This window comes from Diabrotica undecimpunctata, chromosome 9 (genome assembly GCF_040954645.1).
Source record: "Diabrotica undecimpunctata isolate CICGRU chromosome 9, icDiaUnde3, whole genome shotgun sequence".
Classification (NCBI taxonomy): Eukaryota; Metazoa; Arthropoda; class Insecta; order Coleoptera; family Chrysomelidae; genus Diabrotica; species Diabrotica undecimpunctata.
This window is the reverse complement of record NC_092811.1, coordinates 23,970,905-23,979,199: the sequence shown is the minus strand read 5'-3', so window position 1 is coordinate 23,979,199 and position 8,295 is coordinate 23,970,905.

Below are 8,295 nucleotides of genomic sequence, written 5' to 3'. Positions count from 1 at the left end.
TTGAATTCTAATTCGACTTCTAAGTATGAGAAAATTCGTGCTTGTTCTATATCGGCCAATATGACGACGTCATCGGCAAATGCTTCTTCTGAAATGCTTACTTTTCTTAAATTTCTAAAACCTATATGCATTTTTTTCAGTTTTACGTTACATTAATTAATTATCTTATCCATTTAAATATAAATAGCATTAGACATAATAACTTCTTAAATACCCTTATTGCCTTTTCTGACTCCCCTTTTGTTTCCTCAACAATTTTTTTGTATATTTTAATGGCAGTACTATTATTTAGTGTTATTCCTCTGTAGTTGTTGCAATCCGTTCTATCACCCTTTTTATAAATCCGTACTATCTGAGCCTTCTGCCAGTCAATTGGTATCTATTATATATTGGTATCTCTCCATTCATTCATTTTGGCTTTACAACCCTGTGTGGGTCCTAGCCTCCCCAAGAATTTTTCTCCAGTCGTCCCTATCCATCGCCTTCCTCTGCCAAGCACGTATGTCCATATTTCTCATGTCTTCATCGATGTTATCTAGGAATCTTGTTCTGGGTCTTCCTCTTCTTCTTTGACCAATAGGTCTATCAAGGAGCGTTTTTTCTAGCTGGGTATCTCTCTATATGGCATTAAATATCTTTTGTAATAACTCTATTGCGTTTTGTCCCATTTGTTCATCATTTCACTTGTTATTTTGTCATATCCTGGTGCATTTCGATTTTAAATTTGTCAAATAGCTTCTTGCAGCTCAATGACTATTTGGTCTACATTATCATCTTCTGTTCTTAGGTTTTACAGGTTGTTTTCTTATTGATAGCAGTATATTTGCAGCATCTCTTGGAGCTATTCTCCCTATCTGTTATTATTTAATTTTATTCTGTAAGAAGTTCGCCAGTTTTATTCGTTATGGTTGGAAAACAGAGTAGTGGTAGTGGTAGGATGCATACTAGATTAACAGAACAACTAATTAATTGGAAAGCCTGGTCAGAGGAAATACTATCGGTTGAGATGAAAGATAAAAGCAAGAATTTAAAAACAATAATAATTATATATAGCCCTAACGATGAATACTCGGCTTATAATAAAGAAAAATTCTTGAAAGAATTAGCATTGGTCAGGGAGCTAGGAAAAGTATATATATTTAGTAAGTGACTTCAATATCAGAATAGGCAAAGATAACCAGGAATACAAAGGGGGATTAGGAAAATATGGAGAAACAGTACGAAACAAAAATGGCATAAGAAGGCTAGACTTCTGTCATGCACAATTTAGTAATAACTAATAAATTTTTTAACACAAAAATATCCACAAGTGCACAAGGAAAGTTAAAAGAACACAAGAGAAATTGATAATTGATTAAATGTTAATAGAAAAAATAACAGAAGGAACGTATATATACAAGCTATACGCTCCCGAAGAAGTTAAAGCAGTTTTCACTGGAAGATCCTTTTTGTGTGGGGGATGATTGGTTTTACAGTTTCTGGTGTTACCTCTCTGTTTCTACTACTTTTCTTCATTCTTCTCTCTCTTTGATTGTCCTTTCTATATTTCTAATTTCCAAGCTCCTTAAGTCTTCTTCCACTTGTTCTCTCCATCTCAGTTTAGATCTGCCTCTGGTTCTTTTACCTAGTGGTATTCATTCCGTTATAACTCTTAATTTCCATGCTCCTTAAGTCTTCTTCCACTTGTTCTCTCCATCTCAGTTTTGGTCTGCTGCTGGTTCTTTTGCTCTATAACTGCTGTAACTCTTATTGCTCTTTTCTCTTTTCATTATGTGTCCATACCACTAATTCTTTGTTGCTGTCCTATGTTCTCTTGACCCATCCATTCTTGTAGTTCGTGATTCATCCACTGTCTTGCCTTCTCTTCGTTTTCACTCTATGGTCCCAGTATTTTTCCGATAATCTTCCTCTCAAAAACTTTCAATTGCTCTTCTTCTCTTACTGTTATTGTAAATGTTTTTGCAGCATATGCTACTATTGGTCTTATTAGATTCTATTGTACTATTGGTCGTTTTATAGCTTTTTATTTGTGTGTTTTGGCTTCTTTTCTTACCTCTAAATTTTTTTATTTCTATAAAACGCTGTATTTCTTCTTCTTTTCATATCTACACTTTTATTTCTTCTGTTGACTAGTACTCCCAAATATTTGAATGTTTATACCTCTTCAAAAATTGGAAACTGTTGTTACTATGGTTATATTGTCCGCATATTCTATTATTTGTACTAAATTCTTGTTTATAGTTCCTGATTTTGACAGCTTTTTTATTATATTGTTTAGTGATAGAATAAATAGTACCGTTGAGAGCGCATCTCCTTGTCTTACTTCATTTTTTATTTTTATTATATCTGTTTTTTCTCTTCCGGTGTCTTTCCCTTATTTCATTCCATGAGCATTATTTCTTTACTCCATATATTCTGTATTTGTTCATAAACCTTTCTGTATAGTGCCTCCACGCCGTATTTTATAAGTTCTGCACATATTCCGTCTTCTTCTGCTGTTTTTTCGTTTTTAAGTTCACAGTGAGATAGAACAAATCCAGAAATATATCTACCTAGGCCAAATCCTAAGACTTGACAAAGAGAACCAAAGTGCGGAAATTACTAGAAGAGCAAGACTAGCATGGGCAGGGTTTGGAAAACTTAGTTGGATACTTAAGAACCGCAAAATACCCCAATACTTGAGGAGCAAAGTGTTCAACCAATGCATCCTTCCTATCATGACATATGGATGTCAAACCTGGACCCTAACCAAGGCAAACATGAATAAACTAGCCACAACAGAAAGAACAATGGAAAGAGCAATGTTAGGTATACGACTGTCAGATAAAAAGAGGAACGACTGGGTAAGATCCAAAACAAAATCAAGGACATAGCAACAAAAATTGGCAAACTTAAATGGAGCTTCGCGGGCCACACTGCTAGACAAAAAGACCAACGCTGGAATACTACAATACAACATTGGAGACCTTACGAAAGTAAACGACCAAGAGGAAGACCACAGATGATATGGGTTGATGATATTAAAAGAATAGCCGGAACCAATTGGAAATGTGTTGCTCAGGATAGAGACCGATGGAAGGAGTTGGGAGAGGCCTATGTCCAAACATGGAAGACAGAAGGCTAAGAAGAAGGAAGAAGAAGTTTACTTCTGCATTTTTTCTCTTTTACTTCTGTATAGGTCAATTCTTCTTCTTTATCCTGTTCCATGATGATCTTTGGTTTTCTTTTTTCTTCTCTATCCTCTACCATATTTCTTTGAAATACTTTTTTCTGCTTCTATAGCTGTATAAACAAAATGGCTTGAAAAACATACTTACAAAATAAAACACTAGAAAGATACGAAGAATATAAAAAAAGATTAGTGAAAGAATTTGTTACAAAAGCAAAAAAGGATAAATGGACAGAATTTGGAGAAAAGATGGAAACAAATAGTAGAGAGAATCAGAAACTGTTCTATGAAGTTTTACAATCACTGAGAAAAGAAAAAAATGCATGACATGAAAAACAAACAGAAAAAATGTATATTAAAAAAAATCATACTAAATAAAAAGAAAGTAGATTATAAAAAACCACTAAATGAAAAGTGATTCGATAATTACCTGAGAAATAAGGAGGATCATAGCTGTTAAATGACTTGTTTATAAAAAAATATAACAAATAAGTTTAACCATTTATTAAACCATTACATAGCCAAAGAAAAAGAACTATCACACTTACTTTGTATAGCCTTTTAGTAAACTTGTTAGAATTATTTATTTATTGTCAAAAAAAAGGAAAGATTAAAAAAATATAAAGTTGTTAACTACTAGCTATATTTTTGCTGGTTAAATACCAAAGGTCATAGTGTTTATAAGTTAGACAGATCTCAAAAAACCCATTACAAACACAGAATTATCCCTACAAACAATAGACTTTTTAAACATATATATTCATATTGATTTAATTTTCCCTTAGAACCAAGTGAATGTTATATATCAAAATTAGCTTTATGTTATTTAAAATAATACCTGGATTATTATCATAATTATGATATCTAGGCAGGTGAATTAATCACTTAATAACAATAAAAAAATAATGGTTATTCTCTGATTATTAAAGTACTAGATATACCAAAAATAATACATCACCCAAATACAGCAAAATGAGCGCCAAAGTCTAAATTCACCAACATCTGATTTTCCCATTTCCCAAACGAACAGTGACTTTTCATGGTGATATTATAGTAAAGAAAGCTCTCGTCTATTAAACGGAGGTGTAACAAACTTTTATTCCCGATTTTTCTAACTTAAAAAAAAATCATTTAAAAACACTTTAAATTCATGTAGGATGGAGAGAGACTCGAAGGATAAAAAAGGAATAGTGAATTTGTGATTGATTTACCAAAGAATTTAAATCTCAAACGTAGTTTGTAATAGATAAGGAAGGTAATCTAAAGACCGATACTGACGAGATATTGGAAACATGGCGAAACTACTGTGGCGAGCTATATAAAAATATCGAGGTACCAGCAGAAAATCAATGGCCCTCTGACTACCATAGAGAACCTACTCTCTTACTCGCTGAAGTCAAAGATGCAATTAAATCGCTAAAGAGAAATAAACTTCCAGGCATTAAATCAATATCAGGTGAAATACTACAGTTACTAGGTAACAAAGGATTACATACCATGTATTCTGTCTGTGTTGCTGTTTGGAATTCAAGAAAATGGCCATCTGATTGATATACCTCAATTTATATCCCGCTACACAAAAAAGAAACTACTACCAGATGTGAAAACTACTGCACACTATCACTAATAACACATGCTAGTAAAATCTTGTTACATATCATCAAAAGCAGATTAAAACCATATCTACATTACCAAATACCTCAGGAACAAGCGGGGTTTGTAAAGGGCAAAGGTACATGGGAACATATCCTAAACCTGAGACAACTCATTGAACAATCTAGAGAATTTCAAGTACCTATAATTGTGTGCTTCGTTGACTACCAAAATATAGTGTACACACCATAATAATAGTGTAATAATGGGCACAGCATGGTGTACACCTGGTGACACTTATTAAAAATCTGTAGCAGTCCTCAAACCAATTCAAGACCGAGAGAGGTGTGTTGGAGGATGCAAGTTGTCACCTGACTTATTCAACATTATTGGTAAACATGTCATGAGGGAGGCTTTAGATGGATAGGCCGGTGGAGTAACAGTGGCTGGTACGAAAATCTCCAATTTAAGATTTGCTGATGACACTACAGCAAATGAACAAGAAATGTTTAATCACCTGCGAAGAGTTAAGTACGAAAGCAATAAAGTTGGTCTGAAAATCAATAAAGCTAATACAAAAATAATGGTGGTCGACAGATTCCACACTATTCAACTGACTAACATGTTACAGGAATACCAGATAGTGGACAGTTTTGTCTATCTCGGGTCTAGCATAACTTAACGATGGTAACTGTGAACAGGAAGTTCGGAGACGTATTGGTATGGTAAAAACTTAAGTAAGTTTTGTGCAGAATATAAATTTCTGGTGGCAGTGTATACTCGATACTCGTACTATCTACAAAGAGAGTATAGTAAAAATAAAAAGAATTATGCTTATAAAATATACGCATCATTTTTTTCAAGAATGTACACGACATCCCCTGTAATATTGCCATTAAAATCGTACTGAAACAATTTAATTAAAATTGCTGTTTATTTTCAAAGTTGCACCGGTAGTAAAATATTTTTAAGACCGGCTTGTAATGCGCTCACCTCTGTTTATGGAAGCAAATCTATCGAACAAACAATGTTTTTATGTGGTGTTAGTTTAAGGTGTGTTAAAAAGTTCATTGCAGTAGGGGACGTTTGTTTTCGTTCTGCAGTAGTAATACAAATTAGTCTTTCATCAAAAGTGTTTCATTGTTGCATCTGTGTGTTTTTTTAAATCTGTCTGTCGGAGTTAACAATTTAAAGAATCGACTAACAGGTCTCTGTACATGTCAGGAGTAAATGTAAAGTCAATTCAAATTGAAAAGTGGAAAAAAACCGCTCCACGCTAATAATATAAGAATATATATATATATATATATATATATATATATATATATATATATATATATATATATATATATATATATATATATATATATATATATATTATTGTGATATTTAAAGTCTTGGTGCGCCAAGCAATAATTAGCTAATTAATTTTTTTCTTTTATTAAATTATTTAAATGATATGATTATGACTCTATCACAATTTTTAATTCTTTTATCTCAGGGTTAAATTCGTGCTTCAATATCTATGCTATTACATGTGAAAGGTAAGGTCCAGAGAATACCGGAATAATAAAAACACATATGATCTAACACTATATATTGAAATAAAAATAATGAAATAATTCACACTCAAAAGTTTTCAATAAACAAATCTCATATAATGATTCTCAAAAATTTTGTTCTACATACGAGAACAATCAAATTTAATGGTACAAACAATATTAATTGAAATCTCAAAATTCCGAACTATTCTAACTCTCCTAATCAAAATATTTATATCCTTTCTAAATTAAGTGTAAAAATTGTGTTATCAATAAAAGAAAAAACTGCAGAAAACAAAATATCTCTCTCTGATGATGAGTGGTCCAAATCCTTGTTCCTTATAGACTGTATTATCTCCTCTCAACCGCTCCCTATGTAATCAGCAATCCTACACAGATTGTTGCAAGTATATCGTCCTTAATGATCTCCTTCAAAAGCACAAATCATTCAAATTATGATAGCCTTTTCTCCTCTCGATAAACTGAATCTCTCGTTGGCCCGAGTGAAAAATGACTCTTGGAATATCTTCTCTTTACGATAAACTGAATCTCTCGTTGGCCTGAACAGTGACTCTTGGAATATAAGTAGAGAAATATGACTTACAATATTTTGCTGCTTCAGCTTCTGTCAGATACACTAACTCCACAAAAACTCACTAACATTCAACACTACTGCTTGCTACATTTCAGGAACCGCCAGAGAACAATCCCTGTTCCTCTTACCGATTTGGAAAACCAACTGATTATCTCTTTCTCCCCTTCAATCTCGCTAAACTTTTTCCTACATAATTATCCCACCTTTTTCAATCTCCGCCAATCAAAACTCGTCACAATTCCCCCATTTTTTCATTTCGATAACAAACAAATTTTTACCTATAATTATAAATTTCCTAAAACTTATTTACAAATAATATTTTCTATAATTCTTAAAAACTAACAGAAACCTCTATCTAAAATCTCTTCTATTTGTCCCTAATCACTGCATTAATGTATTTTGGAAAACCCCGTTCAATTGTCTTTTTGTTTTCATTTAAAATTATGCGGGTCACTCAAGTATAACAAAGAAATAATTTATGCAAAGCTTACTTTTTGTTTGGTACAGGTAATTCAAGAAATTAATAGCTCTTCTTCTTCGAAATGTTTGTTGGATATTATCCTACTTATCTGAATTATTTTAATGTTATTGAATTTTGAAATATTTTTAAACAAACCAATATTTTTCTCGATTTTACATATCATAACAATATATATTACATTTTTCAACGTTTGGCATTCCTTTCCCCAGGTAGCTGTAGCTTCCTCCATGGTTATTGTTAGTGTTGCATTGGAAACCATCAGGGTCTTCTAACTCTAATGCCACAAATTGGTCGCATTGCTCCTGTAGTAATCCTTTCCCAAGTTAACATGCCGAAACGTCGAGTTTTAGATTCTCAATGCTATTTCCCATATTTTTGGGTAAATAAGTGCAATTTTTTTTTATTAAGTAAACCGCGTCAACCATGAAAGGTAATTGGCGGGAAAGAGTTGTACATAAAATCAGATGTTTGCTTATAACAACTAATTACAATTGAGAACTTAAGATATTAGATTGTACCATTTAGTTAGTTTTAGAAACTTAGTCACTTAATCACATTTACTATAGTTCAGAGCATTTTTTAGATCACTTGGTAAATCACTTTAAAGTCGTTCCTGGTGATAGAGTGGGCAACTAACAATAATGTGTTCGATTGTCAGAGGAATATCACAAATATAGCACATTTTTTGTTGTTCCTTCTTTATTAGGTACTGGGGGGTTAACCTGGTATGTCCTATTCTCAAACGGTGTTGTATGACTTAATCTCGTCGTTTTTGTGGCATTATCCCTTTTGGTGACAAATTTGGGTTGATGCGTTGTTGTTTGTTGTCGTCAAGTTTTTTCCATCTTTCGAGCCATATTCTCATTGAAAATTCTTTGATGGTGTTTTGAATGTCGGAATGAGAAATTTTTAGGAG